At 35.4% G+C, this 23,345-nt stretch overlaps 1 pseudogene; it reads right to left on the bottom strand.

Moving 5' to 3' along the window:
- Positions 1–5,970: 5,970 nt before the first annotated feature.
- On the bottom strand, positions 5,971–13,087 carry LOC129272453 (potassium channel subfamily K member 18-like; annotated as a pseudogene).
- Positions 13,088–23,345: the final 10,258 nt, after the last annotated feature.

The following is a 23,345-nucleotide window of genomic DNA, read 5'->3' as shown; positions in this document are numbered from 1 at the left end:
TTTTCGCCTCCCAGGACCAAGCGACGCCAAACAAATAACAGATATATATCAAAATATAGCATAACAATAGTTTTTAAAATAATCATGTGTTTCATTCGTAATTGTGACTTCTATAAAACTTCGATAATCAAAATTTAATTTTAAGCACTCATTTGATAGACCTACTTTGACTCGTTCTGTCAGCTTTTACGCTAAACTGATAACCGACAAACCAATATTTGGTAATTTACTGCCCCAATTTTTGTTAGTAGATTTGATTTCCTTCTTTCGCCTTCATCTGTTTTCATCCCTGTTATTTATTTTTTGTTACTGCATTTACGAATTCAATTTAATTTTTTTTTACAACTCTGCACCACGCCTCACCCCTCCCCTTATCTCTTTCACTCTAATATAAAATAATACAATATTGCAAAATAACATATCTCTGCAGTGGCGGACCGTGACCCGGAGGAGACAAAGCATTGGAGGGGCACTGTATTGTTTGTGAACAATGCTGTGCCCCTCCAATGCTTTGTCTCCTCCGGGTCACGGTCCGCCACTGTATCTCTGTATAGAAGGCGTAATTTCAATTCGATTCTTATGATTTTATGGTTAATCATTAGATATTCCATTCTAATCAGGAAATGTATAACACTGCAATATAATTAATTCATACTCTAATTAATTTACAAAATAGTCTGAAAATTACTATCAGTCTATCATTTGTTATATTCATATTAATTATCATTCCCACACTTGAAGGCTGAAAAATTCGGCCAAAAATATGGACCCAGGCAACAGTGCAACTTCTACCGACATTTTGCAATTTTAATTAAAAGTTTAATTTTTTTGTCAAATAAAGAAGTTACCAACACCAGTCTTTTACTATATAGGTATTCGGGAATAGCTTCCCAAATAATGAATTAAAATATAAATTAGAATAATGAACAGATGATTTAATTGTGTAATTGAGTAATCACTTAAAGTATATTTCTTCCTAAACAAGAGTGATTAAAGGTACAACTCAGGGACGGATCCAGCTTTCGCCAATGGGGGGGGGGGCGAAAAAAAGTTTTCACCCACATTTTCCCCGATCGACCGCTCAAAGAAGATTTTTGTTTGTTTCTTTGAAGGGGTAGTCCTAACAGTCACTTCTTAGCTTTATTCTTATAAAACAAGATAAACGTGTAATAATCTCATAAGTCATATTTAGATAGTGCGAGCGCAAAGCGCGAGCTAAAAAATTTTGGGGGAAATTTCATGTATTTCGTCCTGAAGATTTAACATTCTGTGCAATGTTTGTGATTCTAGGCAAGATGCATGATAAGAAAGTTACCGCTAGCGTGAAGAACGAACAGAACTTTTTAATATACTGTAACGAAATGAAAGGTTTATTTAATGTTCAGCATGGTTTCGTAACAGTGAAGAGCGTAGAATAATTTTTAATCCATGTACATAGTTGCATAGGGAAATTCAGTAATCGTTTGTAATCGATTATGTAGGTATTTTCTTTAAAATGTATTTAAGCACTATTTGCTGAGAAATAACGATGTTTACAACTGTATGATTATGTTAATTTATATATATTATTATATATATTATATTATATATTATTTATATATATTATTATATATATTATATTATATATTATTTATATATATTATTATATATATTATATTATATATTATTTATATATATTATTTATATGTTATCTTAAATTGTTCTTCACTGTTCGGGTATAAATAGTAGTGGCAATTACCATTGCTGTTGTAACAAAGAATTATTTCATGACCCTAACTGTTTTTAAAAGAAGATTACATTTTAGGGCCTGACAATCTCCCTCCTAAATCGCCAAGCATAATATTCGGGCTCCATGCTCAATTATGAGCCATGCTATATGCTTGGCGAAAAAAAAAGGGCATTTTCGCCGAACTAGGCTTCGTACAAAGGTGCCAACTTGTTACCGTGGTGGTATTACACTTGACTGTTTACTTTTTTTGATGTTCTTAGTTGAGGTTTTCTGTTATGTATAAGCGTTTGGAGTGTAGTATTTTACTGTAGTCATGGTATGTGTATTATATAAATGTACTGACTGTATGTAAATATTGTATATATGTTGATATTTTGATGAATAAAAGTATTGAAAGAAAAAAATATATGCTTGGCGATAAGAAGTTTCTGAACGGAACTCGATTCAATTTTTATTGGAATCTGATGCGACAGGATGGGCATGATTTATTCAGTAAAGTTATAAGAACTGAACGGCTTGCTTCCTGCTTGTCGTTATTTTGTTGTATGGAGGTACAAGTATACATGGTCGGAAAAGCAAAAGTACTGAAGGAGTGAGAATACTGACTTTACCGAGATTGAATTTACCAAGATACTGATAATACCGAGATTACTGAAAATACTGAGATGAGCGAGGATACTGAAAGTACTGAAATTACTGAGATACCTAAATACTGAAATTACGGAGATACTGAATACCGGAATGACTGAGAAAATGAAGAAACAGAGTGACGGAGATGTCGAAATCCATGAGATATAATCTAAGTAACTGAGAAGGAGCAAAGAGTCGGAGGTGAAAGAGACGGACTTTGCACCAACTGGTTGTATATTGCAGCTGAAAAGAACCAGTTCGTCAGGAAAGAAAGTCGGTTCGGCTACAATACTTTTTGGCCTGGTCGAAAAGGGGCATGTTAAGGACCGTTTGCAGTTAGCCATAAAGGCGATACATATTCCATCAATCAAATAATGCGAGCGCAAAGCGCGAGCTGATAATTATTTTTATTCCGACCTAAAAATTGACATTCTATTCATGTTTTGTAAATCATGAAAAGAATGGGTAATTGGTCATCTTCCTGTATCAATAATGCGAGCGTGAAGCGCGAGCAGACAAAAATTTATATTTTGATTCATTTTGTAATTTTGAACGGGATAGGTGAATAACTAAACAACTGATGCGAGCGCGAAGGGCGAGCGGAAAAAATTTAGATTCAGACCTAAAAACGGAACGCTCTATTCATGTTTTGTAAATCATGACAAGGATGGGTAATTGGTCACCTTCCTATGTTAAAGTGATTGGTTAACATTGGTTTGACTTTAAAAAATCTGAGCTAGAAGGTCACACTTGTCACCTGTGTCTGTGATATGTTACAAAAATGAAGCCCAGAAAAAATTGCGTTCGAAAATAATTATTTAGTGCTTCAAAAATTGAAATATAAAGTGACCGAAAACAACATCTTAATTTCATCCCATACACTTATGTGTACTATTTAGGCGTCTATAAGACGCCCATTTACAAAATCGGGGTTTGCCTTGTAGTTTTAGCTTTTCATTCTCAATAATGGTTGTTTTCAGGGTTTATTAGTTCTAATACATGCACTTGCACACATGTTTCATCTTGGTTTGAGAATTTGTTAAATCGGCTGCTCACAAAGTTAAACAATACCTTTAATAATGCGAGCGCGAAGCGCGAGCAGAAAAAAATTGATCTTCTGATCTGAAACTGGATAACTTAAGCACGTTTTTAATAAAGAACCAGCTGTGTATCTCAATAAACATGCATGCGCGTGTCTTTTTTATCATGAAATCAATAATGCGAGTGCGAAGCGTGAGCTAAAAATATTTGATATTCCGATCTAAAGTTGGATCAAGTTTCAAGCACTATGTTGGAAAATTTTGAAGTGGATGTGGATCATACTTAAGAAATTATTTGAGCGCGAACTGGAGCTGATTTTTTTTATATTATTATTTCTACCTGAGACATTTTGTCATCATATGAAAATGACGACTATCTCCCTATTCCTCTTCCTATACGCGAGGTGAAACTTTTTGATATTCTATACTGAAAAGGGGGACAATTTAGTTATTAGAAATTCATGAAAATGTTATTATCTTATCTACTGATCTAAAAGCCTTAGACGAATTTTATTGATAATAAGGCTTGAAAACCTGACATTTTAAAAACTTTTGTAATTATGAAAGGGATGCATGGGTTAATTCATTTTTAGAGCAAATCGCAATCCGAATTTTATTATAAACTGTCATTAAAATTGTTAGCTGTTGCTTCCCTTTTCCGCCATGTCGAAATCGGGGTAATGGTATGTCCTTGTCTTACGGCCTACTCTAAGGGATGGTCCGGGCTGAAAGTATTTATAGCTTAATAAATAGAGCAGAATTCACTGAGCAAAATGTCGAAAATTTCATCAAAATCGGATAACAAATAACAAAGTTATTGAATTTTTAAGTTTAGCAATATTTTGTGAAAACAGTCGTCATGAATATTCATTAGGTGGGCTGATGATGTCACATCTCCACTTGTTCTTTTGTATTTTATTATATGAAATTAGAATATTCAAATTTTTTCCTCCAAGAACTAGAAAAATTGGATTGACAACTGATTTAGTGCATTAGATATTTATTGCTGCAACTTATTTCATTATAAGGGAGACATATTATTCACACAAGTATGAAATAATGAAATAATTATGATTTTATGTAATAACATAAGAAAACGGAAAGTGGGGATGTGACATCATCAGCCCACCTAATGAATATTCATGACGACTCTTCACAAAATATTACTAAACTTTTGATGAAATTTTCGGCATTTTGCTCAGTGAATTCTACTCTATGTATTAAGATATAAATATTTTCAGCCCAGACCATCCCTTTAAGCATGTTAAGCGCATTTTTGTAAATCGTCCTATGCAAAGCTACTCGGCCGCTGATGGCATGCAGGAAACCCATGTGCAGGAGAATGTCTTAAATGGGCGCAGGTGCGGTAGCGTGGTTTGCGTACACAGAATACGGTGCCACTGCGAGTAGGCCTATGATAGTCGGGCCAGCCGTTACGAGGCCGTAAATTAAACATGGGTATGCTGCCTCCTTACTTTTCTTTCTGTTTTCAGTCTTTCTCTCAAGTTAAAAAGGACAACCTTTTTGGGGGGTGCCAAAAAATAGGGGGCGGGGCCGGCTTGCTTCCCCCCCCCCCCCCCCTTGGATCCGCGCCTACAACTGACGAAAAAGATAGAAAAATAGATTATTTATATAATCAATTATATTATTCTCGTTTTTATGTTTTATATTGGGTAATTTTTTGTTTTTAATAATTAACCTTTCCATGCTCGTATGAATTATATGTACCCCCTCCAAACTCTTGACGTAAAACAATGACAATATTTCATTTTACTCAAATTGCAGATTTACCACTAACCATTTTTGAAGTCTCCCCAATTTTATGAATTTGTATAATATCATTTACTCGATATCATAAACTCCAATGTATTATACTACTTTTTATCCACATTATACCCCATTAATACTCATCAGCGTGGTTTCTTGAATTGTAATGAATTTTTATTTCACCGTATTCTATTTTCATTTGAATATTAACTTCGAAATGTATTTGATTTCATATAATTTATATGTCTATGTTTCCTTTTTTGTCATATTTCACTTAACATTATATCCCTCTTCCATCCACCTCTGACGTTAATCTCCCTAATACACCCCTTTAGCCTATATACACCTCCCCCTTGTTTCAATTACCTGTCTCTTCTTCCTTTTGAGTCTTCTAAGTTTTCTTGATCTCTTTCTTTCTCCTTCCATTGTTATCAATATTTGTTCGTGATTTGAAGATGTTATGATATTTATATGTACATTTTTGTTGTAATGTATTATTTGACGTAAATTCCACCCAATTCAGCTTTGGGCTGCCATGTGGTTTTTCATAAATACCTTTTCAAATTCAAATTATTCATCATGAAGGTCTATAATAGACCCCGTTGGATAAAAGTATTGAATATGGTAATTTTGCCACCCGGACTTCCATGGTAACCATTATAACGATGCTCAACAGCCAGTGAACATCCTGGATGAGATCGGAATTATCATTGGCTGGCAAACTTACCATAAAAGTGACTTTTATGCACTGTGCTACAATCTTTGATAAATATTAAAAAAAACTTAATCAAAATCTTGTAATGGTTATGATATATTTATAGTTTTTATTCAAAGACAATGATAAATAAGTAGAGCTTACAAATTATGTGACGGATGCAAATATAAAACAAAATAACATTTTCATAAATATAAAATGTTTCGGAGTGAACTAAATTGGTAACAGACTTTCCATTGATGTAAATGTGTATCCTTTATTTTCTTTATTATTCTCTCATCCGTCGACATGGCCATACGCAGCGAAGGGCTGGGGCAGTTACCTCCAAAAATTTTGAAAACTTAAATTATTTTTTTTTCACATTATTCACCAAAAGTGCGCACAAAATCTTTCTATTTCTCTTTAGAAAATGCAAAAGCACCCAAATGACAAGCTCGGTCTCCTTGCTCCCTCACTTTTTGGTTTCTTCGAAAATTTTATGCATCTAGCCCCGCCCCCCCCCCCAAAAAAAAAAAATGATAATAATAATAATAAATAAAATAATAAAAACTGCGCACGGCCATGATCATTGAAATCTATTGTGTCCGGAATATTTATAATGAATAATATAAGCAACTAAACAAATTGTACAACATTCGTGGGATCTCCAAATGAATGACTTTTTAAAAAAATACACAGGAAACACGTTTACTAGTAGCAATCGTGCAACTTGAATTGAATGCATTCATACCAAACATGTACTAACTCTATAGGGGCATGGTTTCTTAAGAAGATTGTCATTGCAAAGAAAATGGTGTCCGTGAGAATGCCTCAAGAAACTGCGTCACTTCTTAGGAATATTACGAATGTCTACGAACCCCTTAAATCGGATAGCTTAACAAATCATTCATGCGAACGTTTTAATACTACACATACTGCTTGATTTCGCTTCATGAAAATCATCAAAATACATGAAATAGGAAGATCAAGATTTTATGATTTTAAATAAAAGTAAATATATATTACAAAAAAACACAAAAATATCATAAGGTTTAGGAAATAACATGTGGGCCTATAATGTCTGTTTAGAAAGGTTGGAAATAAAAAGCGACGATATACAGTATAAGGCAAGGACATATATACGTGTAGGCTAAATGGAATCGGCAAATGATTTAGAAATACTCATGATTCAATAATAAAAGAGAATATAAATTTCAATTTGATTTACTTATTACATTAAAATTTTCAAAGATCAAATACAGTCTTTTAAAATTGTTGAAATCTGTTTCTCTCTTATAGACGATTTACACATGAATTTGACCTGAAAGAGGTATGTTGCCTGTGGAAAGTATGTTCCTCATTAGTATTTCTTGCATTAGAAAAAAATAATAATGCTGTCAATCATGGAAAAAATAGACTTAGAAAGAAGATAAAGACATGTATATATTGTTTATTATCAGTGGTCGCACAAGTAAATTGTATCTTTAATATTGTTTTAGTGGCCTAAACATGGAGTAGTGTGTGTGCAGCGCTTTGTAACCAAAATGAAAATGCGCTCTATAAAATAAGTACTGCTAGATTGTATTGAAATAACACAACGGAGTGTACTCGAAGCAAGTTAATACGGATTTATGAAACCATTTTTAATGCGACAACAGGGGGCGCTCGTTATGAAAATGTGTGCAGTTACAAAAGAAGTTTGGATAGCTGTTAGCAATATCCTCTATCATTACACACAAATCTGATAAAACTATGTACATATAACGATGATTTACCATGAAACTCATGATCATATCTGTTAAATACACGTTTGTAATTTACATAGGAAATAGGCATAGGTATTGTGATATGAAGTGGCGGGGCCACAAGGGGGGGGGGGAGTCCACAGTTATTTTTCAGAATCAACCATGAACGCAGTGTAGTTTCTATCTAAGAAAATTGTCATATGCCCCCCCCCCCCCCGTATTTAAATAAACCTATACCCTTTTCGCCCCCTCTATATCAAATTCTACTTTGAGTGCATAAACCTTCATTTAAGAACTATTTTCCAAACCGAAAAAAAACATTCGATTAAGGCACTATACAGTGCGTCCCAGAAAAAACGAAACCGAGATTTAGCGATGATTTATCATAACTTAATCACAAATACAATAGACAAATGACCTACCAGTGTAAAGCTTAGAATCTCCTCTTTCATCTGATATTCCTCATTTACGCATGAGTGAGCAAAAACAATTTGAAGAAAGGATACCAAAAACTCATTTGGCGGGGGGTATCTGAATTTTAAAAAGAAAATCACATGCCTAAAAAGTTCAATATCTGCTCTTTAATTTGATACCTTAATCACAAAACATGGTCAAGAAGTAAAAAAGTTACGTTCTCTCGAAACAATGCTTGTATTTCCATAATTTCATTAAATAAACGTGTTTTCACCGGTTTCCCACAGAAGCTATCGCATGGTTAACAAAAGACTTCATGCATGGCTGATCCTCAACAAAAAGGAGTGTCGAGTGAGTTTGAACGCTAGCCTGTAAAACCTCTTCAAGCCTTATTTCAAATAACCAGAACTTTCTTATTTCTTGACCATTTTCTGTAATTGAGGTATCAAATTAAAGAGCAGATATTGAACTTTTTAGAAATGTGGATTTCTTTTTGAAACCCAGATACAGCCCGCCAAATGACTTTTTGGTATCCTCTCTTCAAATTGTTTTTGCTCACTAATGCGTGAATGAGAAATAATCTAAGTAATTTCAGATGAAAGAAGAGATTCTAAGCTTTACAATGGTAGGTCATTTGTCTATTGTATTTGTGATAAAGTTATGATAAATCATCGATAAATCTCGGTTTCGTTTTTTTCTGGGACGCACTGTATAGTCTCACTCTTTTCTTACCAAATGTTCGCAGAAACCATGTTACAGATACGTTTGAAAATATAGAATCAAAATGTTCATTAAAAGACCTTAACCAAGATTTCTATGCATAATAAGAAAAGTTTTAAAACCTAGCACTTCAAAATGTCATTATTATACTCCTAACAAAACGGATAAAATCTTATATAGACAATTGATGCTCAGCATATGCATAGTTATTTTTTTATGTTATTGTTGTTTACATGTTGTTCTTAAGTACTGCAGACAAACAATCAAAATAAAATGTTCGTTTAGATTCTTTTGCAATCTGAGATCTACAAAATGAATTATGTAAAATTCGGTCTGTTGCACATATTACATATAATTATATCATGCATCATCAAATATGAAATAATTTAAATATACATATATCTTTGGCCAAGTCTGATAAAACAATAAGAGCGTGTACGAATATTTAATATACGATAAATACCTTCTAATATACGTGGCAATATACAAATAACAGGATCTCTTAGAACGCTCAAATAAACATATTTTGGCATGAATACTGTACAGTTAAACACGTATGAAGATTATACAATGGTACATATTAAAATATGTGGTTATATATATATGTATATCTGTATATGTATGCAATTTGATGATTGTCTATAGAAAAAGTACCACGTATTGCAGAAAAAAAGTAGTATAGCAAGTAATTCGATATGGATTCCAAAAAAAATTCTTGATAATAAAATCGTTGAAATCTACAATGATTTTCTGGATAATGTTAAGACTTCTCAAAGAAGTGATCGACTTTGATCGACAATTTCTCTCTTAAATGTTTTATTTATAATCGATGCACTTGATACCATCAAATATCACTTGATTCTTTGGCCTACCCTTCTAAATAAATTATGATCATAATGAAATGAATGAATGTTTGTTTAAAGATTGTTTAAAGATTATCTATACAATAGATATCAATATGTTAATTTTAACTCTAAATCTTCTGAAGTTTGTAATGTAAAGTGTGAAGTACCACAGGGTTCTATCTTAGGCCCTTTGTTATTTTTAATTTATATGAATGATATAATCAATGCTTCACCCTTACTTACTTATGTTCTTTTCGCAGATGATACCAATGTATTTTTTTCACACAGTAACTTAGACACGCTTGTAGCAGTACTCAATAATGAATTAAATAAATTGTCCATGTGGTTTAAATCAAATAAACTCTCCTTAAACATTAACAAAACAAATTTCATGTACTTTAAACACATCAATTCTAAGTATATATTTCGTGGCTCCATTAACATTGATAACATCCATCTTGCTGAAAAACAAGAAACGAAATTCTTAGGCGTATTAATTGACTCTTATTTAACTTGGAATAGCCACATTCGTTATATTAGCACACTTGTTGCCAGAGGTATTGGCATACTATTCAAACTGAAATATTGTCTTTCCCAAAGATCACTATTTATGCTTTACAATTCTTTTATTTTGTCACATATATCATATTGCAACATATTGTGGGGTAATTGCAACAAAACAAAAATAGACTCAATTCTACGCCTCCAAAAGAAAGCACTACGCATTTGCTCCCACTCGCAATTTTTAGCACATACTGATCCTATTTTTCGGAATCTGACAACATTAAAAATTCATGATATTCATACTTTCCAAACTGCCATTTTCATGTACAAGTTCTCAACTAAATCTATACCTACACCCTTTCAAGATATTTTTGTTTACAACAGCAACATTCATTCATATCCTACACGCCACTCATCCAATATCCACCTCACAAACCCGATAACAATATTAGCACATAAAACGATCAGACATCATGGCCCAGACATCTGGAATGATTTGCCCAATGATATTAAACTCACTGCATCTATCTTTTCTTTTAAAGCTTCATTAAAAAAATTTATTCTATCGAAGTATTCTTAAATATCACACCTGCACGTTCTCCCACTTGCACACACACGCACACTTCATTTCTTTATTTTTCTTCTTTCTCCTTTTCTGATGATTTGTGACGTAAGATTTTCTTCCAGACCTAGAACTATAGAATAATTGGTTTCCATGTAGCCATTTCCCCCCTTTGGCTGCTATTACTCAAGCATTTATTTTGCTTATATAGTTTGCCACTGCATTTGTTTTTCACTACTTTGTCTTATCCTTGTTGTATTCATGTCTAAATTTTGTCATGACACTACTATAAATTTGTCACATTACAATGTACTTTCATGTCATACTATGATTATGTTTATGTATTGTAAATTTATTTTGACTTTACAATAAATGCAGAAACTCCTGCAAATGAGATGCAGCGGTTTGAAATACAGGATATGGTCAACATTCAATAGCCAATGTACACAATTTATATCACCACTAATCATCTTAAATGCAAAATTAAGATTTTTAGTGACTTTGACATTCAGGGTTGACCATTCTGTGTTCATTTATGCTGCTTTTTCATTCCAGTCATCCGACACTTAATCCGATGGTATGATCACATTCACGACAAATACAGTAGCACTCCAAAGGGAATTAAATGATCTTTAATCATATCAATCATGCATTGTTGAATACTGGGAGATTTGATAAAATATCATTGGTCGGATTCAGATCTCAAAACTTTGGTTTCGGAGTTTTTTTTATATACAACAGAACAGAAACTACAAAAGATGAAACATTTGACATCAAAGAACAAAGTTGTTGAACCCCGAAAGCCATGAAGACTGGACTTTGTGAATTTCATCTCTTCGTGTTGATTACTTGCTCTATTAGGGAGTCAACTTGGTGATATCTGTAAAAGAGCTTTAAACCCCATTATGACTGATATTGTTATATTATATGGTCACACCAGCAAACCGACTCCAGACCGATCAAATCTATTGCGTTATTACCAAAGACAAGCCATCGGTCGATTTGGAATCGGTTTCGTTGGTGAAACAGTAGCATAGCGGTCCAGGATACCTGCAAACCCAAGGATACATAAACGTATATTGTGATCTTTGCAGGCATCGTCGACTGTCATTGGATCATCCAGGCATTGCCATACTAAAGCTGCGCGGCATGCGACATTGTTGTAGCTCTCTGTACATGCTGTAAGAACACCAAGATCCAAGTTTCATCCAAGTGCAGGCTTAGTTTATTGATTATAACAAATAATTATTTGATCTTTGGAGAGTATTCCCCCATCCTTCATCTGATCACTCGTGTCTAAAAAATTGCCGAGCCTAATGTCAATTATGAACACGTCTGGTACAATATTGTCTTCACAGAAGAATTTAATATTCATGGTAAGTCTGTATTATATAAGTCTACATTGTTTTCGATGTTCGCATACCATGACCATCTCAGGATGATATTATCAGCAGAGACCAAACTTGGTCTTCACCACTTGATAACACCTTAAAATTTTAACCTGGACAAGAGCGATGCACATGGACATGATGGCGAGACCAAAGAGGGTGAAGAAGACACATGGTATGAAGACATCATCCGCATAGTGCTTCATGGGCAAGACATCACCAAACCCTATAGTAGTGAGCGTGATGAACATGAAGTAAATCCCTGTGCCGAAGTCCCAACCCTCGGCCGAAGCCATCCATGCAGCGCCCCCACACATGTAAACTATCAAAATGACAAGTACGACAAGCAGAGGTACTTCTTCCAGGACGTCCGGCTTATGATGGCACTGGCATTTGTTAGGTTCGCAACTGCAGGGTGGTAACGTCGAAACCTGGCATGCATCTGCACTGGGTTATTTAGTCACGCCTCGGGGATGAGACGTCGGTCTTTCAGTGGCTATTGATATCGAACGCATTATTGCGTGTTCGTTCGTATTGACGTCCAATGTTTTATCTGTACTACCTTTTTCATCTCGCCTCCTTGTTGAATCATAAGGAGGTGGTAGATCGACGTCTTCCAAGGGTATCTCTACCTCGCCGTTGACGATCTTTCTCTGGGATGATGTTTCGGGGTGGTTCTTAGACGATCCGCGGCACCCGCGACAGCTAGCCCCGATCTTGTGGCGTATGACAAGACAGTGGTGCGTCGCCCTGCAGATCTTGAGAGTGAGACGGGCCATGAGGTTTCCGATGTTGGCCAAGAAGAGGAGAGCCAGTGGTATGCCGAAGGTGGCGTAAAAGATACAGAAGACACGACCCCCTGTTGTCCCTGGAGCGATGTCCCCGTATCCTGCCAAAGAAAAACAAAAGCAGAAAGAGAAATGTTCGTAAAAAAATAAATCTAGATCCGATTCAAGTACTTTGAAAATCCTAACTATAGATTTCAGAGATCGTGTGTTTGATTTTATGGCACTCTGAATATGGCACAACAATGAAGTCAGATCGTTCAGTCAAGATGGTGTAGAGGAAGTTGCCGGGAAGTTGCTGTTCAATACGCAACATCATTATTACAGCTAAACCCTTGCTAAATTGCCCCTGATATTCTTTCAATTTTAATTGTTTTCACACACACTCAATGGATAGATGTACATGGTGTATTTGATGTCAAGTGAATACGTTTCTATAATTATTTTCAATGTCTATTTTATTGAGAAAAAATGTTTAAAAATTAACCGAGTTAATCCTCTTCACTATAAATGTATTATTTAAATTTGACATCGAACTCGTATGTGAGTTTGGCCGATCTCATTGAATCAATGGCTCTGCTTTTTATTTAGATACAGTGCCCTCTACTGGTCTAAATATTTTACTCCTGCTCTGTGTAGTGTTGTGAACCTGAGCAGTTCATATTCCGAATAGTAATAAGTAAGAGATCATTTCATCTTCCCTGTAGAGTCGATCAAAATTGCATTTAAGATAGGAACTTTATCACTTTATTTAAGGAAGAATGATTACAGACTGATTTTTTTAAACAAAAATCTTTGTCGTATCTCCTGTTCAAGTAAAAGTGGGTCAAGTTTAACCTACCATTTCTATATAATGTTCATTTGTTTTACCGAAAATGTAACGCATAGGCCTATAGTTTCTTGAATTCTGTTCACTCTCAAAACTTTCTCGTTCATGAAAAAAAAGTACCGGTACACACATGGTTTGAATAAGTTTGTGGTTCTTTAGCTGACCAAGTCGACAATAGTGTAACTTTTTAGTTGTGATCAGTTGTAAATCGGTTATCTTATTATGACTTCAATTTTATCAAAAAAATACAAATCAACAGGATTTAACACAATGAAAAAGTTGCAGTGGTGCTCCATTAATAAAAAAATAAAGCGTTTTACGTACATCGTAAAAGGTACGGTAAAAAGTCGCGCAGCAAGTTGCCAGAAATTTACATTGTTTACTGTGCTTCATTGGCAACTTGCTGAACGTCTTAAATTCTAAGGTATTTTACGGTATTTCAACCGTAAAAATACATCAAATTGTAGACCAACGATTTTTGTTTTATGTTATCTTTACATAAACTGTACAGAGTATGATATAAACAAGAGTAATCAAGTAATAATGAGATAATTAAGAAATATTCTGTGTAACAATGTTTTTGGATGTCCTAGGTTTTTATTTATTAATATTATTAATGTAATAATAATGAAAATAATATCATAATAAAGCACTTTATGATAGCGTACGACTTTAATGAAACCATTATTCTCATTATCCCCGAGTCAGACTTCAGTATGAACGCAATAAAATATGTTACTAAGCTTTGCCTTATACTAATCATGTGAACGATACATCAGTTACGGGGATGTAAATATTGTGGCAGCTACTCACTACCATGACGCGAGTAATTCATTCTTGATGATTCCTTACGTTAGTTCAAAGACCTTTATTTTTACATCTATAGGGTTATGAATATATGAATATAGAGTGGAGGTATTTGTTGGGGGAATGCAATTTTTTTTGGGGGGTGTCCTCTGGAAGAAAATGAAATAGTAAGCCTACTAAAGAAGAACATATGCATTCGGTAATCATATTGCCCCCACCCCCCCCCCCCCCTTCGAATACTTGCGAATCCTACTTATACCCTTTTTACACACGCTAAAATTTCCTTAACCCCGTACTATAGGTGGGGCTAAATTGCCATTTAGCCCCACCTATAGTACGGGGCTAAGCTTAGCCCACTTTCTTTTTACACAGCATTTTTGCAAAGTGGGCTAACCCCACCTTTAGTACGGGATTATTTGGCCCTGCAAAAAAGCAGGGTTATCCCAGCAATTGCGGTGCTAAGAGCGACAGTACGGGGTTAAGATCGCTCGTGTAAAACGAAAGTGGGCTAAACTTAACCCCGTACTATAGGTGGGGCTAAGGGCTAAATGGCAATTTAGCCCCACCTATAGTACGGGGTTAAGGAAATTTTAGCGTGTGTAAAAAGGGTACGAGTGAAGTACTTGTACTCCGAATGATCGACAAATGTATTTCAAGCACGCGCGATTTCGTGAGCTACCACTTGTCCGGGGTTAGCGAGTTTCGTGTGTGAAAAGCAAGCATTCCTTATCCGGGGTTAGCAATAACAATTTGGCATGTGTGAAAAGGAAAAAAAATAGCACGGGGTTAAGGATAGTACGGGGTTAGCGATAGTCCGGGGCTAAGAAAATCCTGTGTAAAAAGGGTATAAGATGACTCTATCAAGGATATATTTTGTATTCGACTCGTGGAATTTTATACTGTAAGTGATTGAATGAACGAATGAAATAAAATAAAATGGATGGATGGATGGACGGACGGATGGATGGATGGATGGATAGATGGAAGAATGGATGGATGGATGGATGGACGGATGGATGGAAGGATGGATGGAAGAATGGATGGATGGATGGATGGAAAATGGATTTAACAAAATATTTAATGAGTGGCTAGAAAAATTGGCAAAGGAGAGCAAAATAATAACCCAAATTATAAAAAAGTAAATTAATGTTGGTTGATGAAGGAAAAAACAAATAAATGAAAAGTTCACAGATGGTTTTTCCCAATCAATACGCGTTCATGTATAGTTGCCACGTCTGTAAAATCGATTCCTCGACATGTTAGACGATCAGTGCCGAGATAAATTTTTGTCACCGGAGTTTGAATGATCCTGCACGAGTCCCTGGTAGTCCTTTATTAACAGAATTGTAATCACTGTCGTATATGATTGCTGCCCGAGTTGAAAATTCACTTTTTCCTACTAATTTTCACAAAATTTATCCATTACATCCAATATATAGTAAAGATCCCTTGATTTTTCTCTTAAAATTAATTTTAAAAGCCCTCCTGATCGAAGGCATGAATCAATTGCTTGAACATTTACTAATATTTCGACCTTTAAAATAACACGTGCACGACTGGCCTTGCAGTTCAGAGCAGAACCAGGGGAGAGATCGGAGTTTTCTCCCCCAAAATGACACAACTGTACTCTTCAAAAAGGATTGAAGAAATAAATTACCCAATATTAGTTTCAAAAGGAGCATGCAGGTTTGGGATAAAATGTCGTCAAAATAATGACGTGTAAGTTTTACACACAAAGTTGTGTACATCTTTACCCAATGAAATATGCATTTTCTCTGACATTTTACCCGATGAACATATTTTTCCTCTATTTTGATCCAATAGTGCATATTACACTAACCCTTTTAGAGACATTAATCTGCATTCAGTTGCACTTTGAACATCAGACCTTCCGTAAATTCATGTACACTCTTAAAACAAATCAGTCAAATTGACTAGACCATTTTTGGGGGGACTATTTTTAATATAAAAATCTCATTTTGTAAGACAGTTTGACATCATATTCAGTATATCATATCACATATCGCCCTTTTAATTTAATTTTCTACATTTTTCTTATTTTTTTGGCCGTGGATGCCTTGGAGGTACAACCCCAACCCACCTCTTCCTTCTTATCCCAACTGTACGCCAGTACATTTACGAATAGGTGATTTAAAATGTGGCACGCATCCTCTGATCACGAAACAGGTTAAACACTATCAATCATGTTGCGATGAAATGTTCGTTTCATGCGGTTGATTGGTTTTCAAGTTCTATTTCTGAGGTACACACTTCCTTGGAAAACATTTAATGAGGCCCCGGAGTTTCCTTGGAAATTGCCTAGAATGCTCAAGACCCGTAAATAGTCAAGTCGAAAGCAATCCCGATTCGCTATTCCATTTTATCGATGTTTGACATTTCTGTTATATGTGATGGAAATGACTTTTATAGCATGACCTCATTCCTCGCTGGTTTTCATTATTATTTCGTAAAAAACAACCGAGTTCCCCGACTTCAGCAATTAGATTCACTGAACGAAGAGACAGTTGTAAACGAGGTGGAATTGACATTTGACTCTTCACAAATTGAATGTCATCTCCTTTCACATTGGCTAGACTTTTAGTGAATGTGTTTTGGGGATGTTGATAATGGAGACTCGCAAGGGTTTATCATTACAAACTTTAAAGAACTTAAGATCTTATAAATGCATATATTTCTGTTTATGCCATGTGGTGGGAGATAGACCAACCGGAGGAAGTTCAGTAAATCAAACTAATCTATTAAATATCTTACTGAATCTATCTACTCTGAAAAAATATATCAAAAATGCGGGCTTAAATAACTGACATGACGTCTGGAAGAAGACTGTGATATAGCTGCGGCTCATTGAACTTCGTTCAAGTTCGATGGATGCCCTTGTGCACTGTTCTCAGAACTCACGTTCAATTTTTTTTCCTCTGAATTGAGAAGTAGCTTCACTCCACGGTTCATTTCTCAAGTCGACTATTATTTAGAATTCCTGGAATCAGAAACTTTTATTCATCAAGTAAGTTACTCATTTTTTTTTCTCCTGAAATTCGTCAGTTTCCAATGACTGCATATTAACAACAACTGAATGCTTGTCAAGACATTCTCGGAATGCTTCCCGAAGAGTATAAACAATGTTTTATCTTGACTTTGGATCATTATTGAGGCAGTGAATTCTAAAGATTAAGATCGTTTTGTAAAACCGCCCCACAATGATCGAGTAATTTGTTACCGGGATGTCTTTGCAGTTTGTAAAGGTCCTTACCCTCATCCAGCCAACTCTGTCCCCTTTATGAACTGAATATTGTTTCCTCTTCCTTCCTTCCCTCCTCCTCCTCTTTCTCCACCCCTAACCTTATACCCATCCCCCACCCCACCCCCAACAAACATATCTACTCCTAATCATCGTTGTACAAAGAGTTACGATTGATTCGATCAATCGTAACTATATGGAAATCCATCAGTGTCATAATTTTGTCTACCTTTGTAATCAAAGGAGAACACCCCAAATTGTCAAGAAATCAATGAATTTATGGATATGCATTCATATCTTTAAAAAAAATTTGAGCAAACATGCATTTCATATGTTGACTTTGCTGGCTTTCCATAGTTGCGACTGATCGGATCAATCGTAACTCGTTGTACAACGGGGCCCTGCTGTCACCCTTCTTCACATAGGCCAATTATACATGTTATAAGGCTTGCTTCATTTCTAACCTGCTTTATTACCCATTCCCCGCACGGTCAAAATCCTTGCACTCTTTCATCCCCTACTTCACCCCCCTTGCTCTTCTTCCACTATACATCTCAAATAGTTTGCACCCCTAATGCCCCCCTTCCTTATGTACCTAACCGACATCGTCCTTCATTCGTCTCAAATAACAAAATTCTCGCATCTCCCCTAACGAATAACTTAATCCGCTGGCGACCCGGGCATATCACAGGTGTACTCCTTCGTGGTGCAAGAAGAAATAATAAACAGATCTACTCCCCGTCTACCGGAGATATGAAAACAGTCATCAGTGACTCGTGTACACAAAACTTAGAAATTGATCGTAACTATTGGTTTGAACGTTTGAATGCACGCAATGATCAGTGTAATCAATCTCAAACATCGGCTCGACGATCAATCGTTAAGCTTTGAGTAACAGGGCCTAATTCATGGAAACTAGTATACCCTCTGGCAGGCAGACACCATTAGTCTTATGACCAGACTACCAACCAGCTGTTTTGTGCCCATCCTCGGCATGATGCAATCTTTAAAGTGTTAATAAAACTACACTCAAATCTCCATGGGCGGTCAGCGTGCAAAAACATGCATGGGACAGGAGCTATAATAGAATGTTTATGCTCGAAATTAAGCTAAATTGTGTTAGATAAAATATTTCAAAACGAAATAGCTCTCAATGACGTAGAGCCCGTACATCCGCTTCTTTGCCTTCACAGAAATTTCCCTAAAAATAACAAAATCTTCACATTTTATTTGTAATTAGTTTGGTAATAGTTTGGTATGCTACTTGCATCATTTTAAAATATCATATTCACCAAACCAAAAGTTTTTTTTTCTCATAGCATTGCAATGAATATGGATGTCCATTATCTCTTAATGACATGTTCATATTATTATTATTGGGTAAAAGATCGATTGAACAATTAAACTGAAATGGTGAATTGAATATTGTAACTGTTAATGATAGTTTACCATGTATTTTTTAGGAAATATGCGCGTATACGAATCTTTGATAATACCATGATTTTGTATTATCATTTTGTATACCATCATTATTATCATCATCATCGTAAGTATTATTTATCGTTATCATTAATAGTAGTAGTATAGCACTAACAGTAGTAGTAGTAGTAGTAGTAGTAGTAGTAGTAGTAGTAGTAGTAGTAGTAGTAGTAGTAGTATTAGTAGTAGTAGTAGCAGTAGTAGTAGTAGTAGTAGTAGTAGTAGTAGTAGTAGTAGTAGTAGTAGTAGTAGTAGTAGTAGAAGTAGTAGTAATAGTAGTAGTAGAATTAGTAGTAGTAGTAGGAGGGGGAGGAGGAGGAGTAGTAGTAGTAGTAGTAGTGAAAATAGTAGAAGTAGTAGTAGTAGTAGTAGTAGTAGTAGTAGTAGTAGTAGTAGTAGTAGTAGTAGTAGTAGTAGTAGTAGTAGTAGTATATAGTAGTAGTAGTAGTAGTAGTAGTAGTAGTAGTAGTAGTAGTAGTAGTAGTAGTAGTAGTAGTAGTAGTAGTAGTAGTAGTAGTAGAAGTAGTAGTAGTAATTGTAGTAGAATCATCATCACCATCATCATTATAACCTAAATCCCTTAATACCGATTTGCTTGGACTTGACTTAACATCACTTATGCGCATCAAGGCAGGCCTGGTCATTTTCATCGCACGGATAGTTGCACAACTGAGTTTTGGTCCATCTGTGAAACTTGCTGAAATTAATCAGCTTTGTCCATTCATATCAATGAAAATGAACTGATATGATTATGAAACGGAGTCAAAGAATTCATTATCGGCGCTTGGTGTCAAATTAGATACAAGTTTGACCCTACTTCAAGATAACTGACCCATTTTTTTAACGGCCCTGTTCATTCCAATTTCTCAAGTTCGAAAGGATCTCGATTTAAAGAAATAAAGAAAGAAATCACGCAGCAATTCGGGACGAATGAAAAGAAAACCTAAGCAATTATCAATTTATTCAGAAATTCGTTTATATCATTCATTGTATTCATTTAATCCAACATTTTATTTCTCGTCACACATTTTTGTAATTACTTCGTAACGAATATTAATGTAAAATTACAATTTCATGTAATACATAAAGATCGTATTCATTTGGCAGGTATAACGAGTCCCTTGAGATTAAAAAAAAGGTGGGGACCATGGAGAACGTTTTTCTTTTGGCATCATGAACGAATTTAATTCCATTCTAATATCAAATTGGATATTGGAAGTGTCACAAACACTTTATTCATGTGATTATATAATTTGAATACAGGCACAACATATTACAGTAATGAATTCAGACACCATGAAAGCGTATGACAAGATGAAATATTGATCAATAGTAGTTAAAGAATTGTGACTTTCAAAAGGAACTGATTAACTGTATTATGTACGTGGATGGGTCAAGGGTGCAATCTATAATTTTTCATAACCATTCCAAATCTACAAACTTTACTCACTTAATATAAGAATATTATAAAAGAAATTCAATAAATTTTATTTGTAATTCTTGGTAATGCCCAAGTGTAAATATTACCTCCCCCTCCCCCCAAATTTGTTCCAATTCGTCACGTGCCAGCAGTCATGATTCTTAAATCACATGAACTTCCCAGCAGTGGCTTACAGATCGGGGGCCTGGGGTGTTCCCCCCAAAAAAAAAATTTAAAATTTGATATTATTTCCTGAACATTTCCAAATCTATTTGATTTTTGTAATATAAATGTTGAGAGTTTTGCTCGCTCACTTCGCTCGCTCAAACCATATAATAAATTTTGCCCGATACGCCGTATCTAGCCCCTCAATATCTTTTGCTTATTACGCTACTGCCATCCAGCCAATGGCGTACAGTGGGTCACGGCATTGGGGGCGCAAAGCGCGCTCAATTGCCAGGTCTGCTGACCTAATAGAGACATTTTAAGGACTGTATCATTAAACAGATATGTACCTCACTGATCAAATAATGCGAGCGCGAAGCGCCAGCTGAAATTTTTGAAATTTTGTATGTATTGACCCCCAAACAGAGAAATTTTAAGGACTATTTTTTAGGAATTCATGAAGAGCAAACATATCTCACCATAGTCGTCTAATGCTAGCGCCATGCAAGTGCTTGCTAATTTTGTTAGACTTACACCTAACCCATGAAACACTCTTTGCAGTCATTGTAATTATGAACATAATACATATATCTCACTAATAGAATATTGCGAGCGCGAAGCGTGAGCTGAAACTTTTTGAAATTCAGACCTGACGAGGGGTATTCTAAGGCTTGTTTGTAGGAACTCACTAAGACCATACGTATTTCACTAACCAAATAATGCGAGCACGAAACGTGAGCTGAAATTTTATGATATTCTGACCAGAAAAGGGGACATTCTAAATACAGTTTTTAGGAATTTGCGAAGAGCAGACTTATTTCACCAGTCCACTAATGCAAACGTTAGCACGGACTGGAAATGTTTTATATTCAGAACTTAAAAGGGGGCAATCACTTCAATTATATAGTCATGAAAAAAAAAATATGTCACTACATAAAACAATAATAACTCGAAGTGCGAGAAAATGTATTTGGTGTATATTGACTTAAAAATGGAATGTTTTAGTGAGACGGGATTACATATCTCATTAATCAGACAATGCGAGCACCCGAAATGATGAACGCCCGAAGAAAATTATGTTTCATAAAGGGTTAGTGATGATTTTTTATATATATATATATAATATGATGTAATATATATAACATGATATAATATACAATAATTTCTTCTTCCCCCATTACGTTTCTCTTTCTTCTCCTTTTCCTCCATTTTTTTTTTTTTTTTTTTTTTTTGCCAGCCGATGGCGGGGGGGGGGGGGGCACGTGCCCCCATCCCCCCCCCCCCCCCCCCCGTGGTTACGCCACTGCTCCCAGCTAGTCCATGTCTGTGATATTAATTTCCCTCGTAATCGATTTGTAATGGCGAATACCACTTCATGAACACCATGAAAACACACCTCTTATCGATAGCAGACAAGAAAAAATAAATAAACGGGAAAGGATGCTTAAACGACGGGAAGGTGACAGGCTTTCTAGAGGTAATAAAATATTGACAATGTACGCGCCTGCCTGCCGAAAGCTCTGCGTTTTCACACAACAGCGATCAATGATTTATCTCCGTATCTTGTATATCTTTTCATTGTGTTACCAGTCAGGCTAATGAATTGTGATAACAGTAATAATGACTATTTTCTTCGGCATCCCCCCCCCCCGGCCGAAAGCCGTTTGCTGCAGAGTAGGTATCACCCTGATCGATCAATCCAATATCAAACCACAAATTACAGTCTATTACGCCCACCCCCCGTGTACCGTTGAGAAAAAAGCATAGAGATATATTCAAATTAAGAACAAAATGCACTTGTCATGCTTGCTATGCTTGCCATGTTTACATTTAAAGATAAAGACAATTCCTTCTGCAGCTGATATACGCAATTATTGTGCAGGTTCTTACTCAAGCACAGCATATGACGTGAGTTTATATGAGTATATGTTTCGTATCACTTTCACATGGCGACACTAATTAAATCTAACTACGCAGATTTAACCATCTTATGCAGGAATCCTCCTCTTATCTGGGATGCATAACGGTGAATAAAACATGATGATACATACAGTCCTACACCTCTCCCTCTCGTTATAGCCGTTAGCTGAAACCTCGTTAATTACGTTAATTCTGAGTATATTAAAATGATTACCTCCCCTTCGCCTTTCCATTCCCAAATGGCAAAAAGCTCTATAAATTTGATCAATTACTTGGTAGTCCGTCCTTCCACTCATTAATTTATCCACTAATATTTAACATCCTAAAGGCAAAAGGTGATTTTTTTCAACAGTAGGATATTCTTCTAAAGCGGGATTCATTCAGGGTCCCGTTTCAACAGATTTCTACAACAAAATGAGCCAATCAGACTGAAGGATTTCAGTAGCTTTTAACTGTTATTGCAACATTTGTTATTATAACAAGTTTTATGAAACGGGCCCCAGATCTCAAAGGCTTTGCAGCTGCTCTTCTTCAGTGACACTGATGGAAAGTAATGGCGTCGGAATAATAAACAGATTTAAATGTTAACCTCGTCAGAGGAAGATATGAAAACATTCGTCAGTTTAAGATGATGATGTTTGGT

Source organism: Lytechinus pictus, chromosome 12 (assembly GCF_037042905.1).
Source record: "Lytechinus pictus isolate F3 Inbred chromosome 12, Lp3.0, whole genome shotgun sequence".
Classification (NCBI taxonomy): Eukaryota; Metazoa; Echinodermata; class Echinoidea; order Temnopleuroida; family Toxopneustidae; genus Lytechinus; species Lytechinus pictus.
This window is presented reverse-complemented; position numbering and strand designations above follow the sequence as displayed.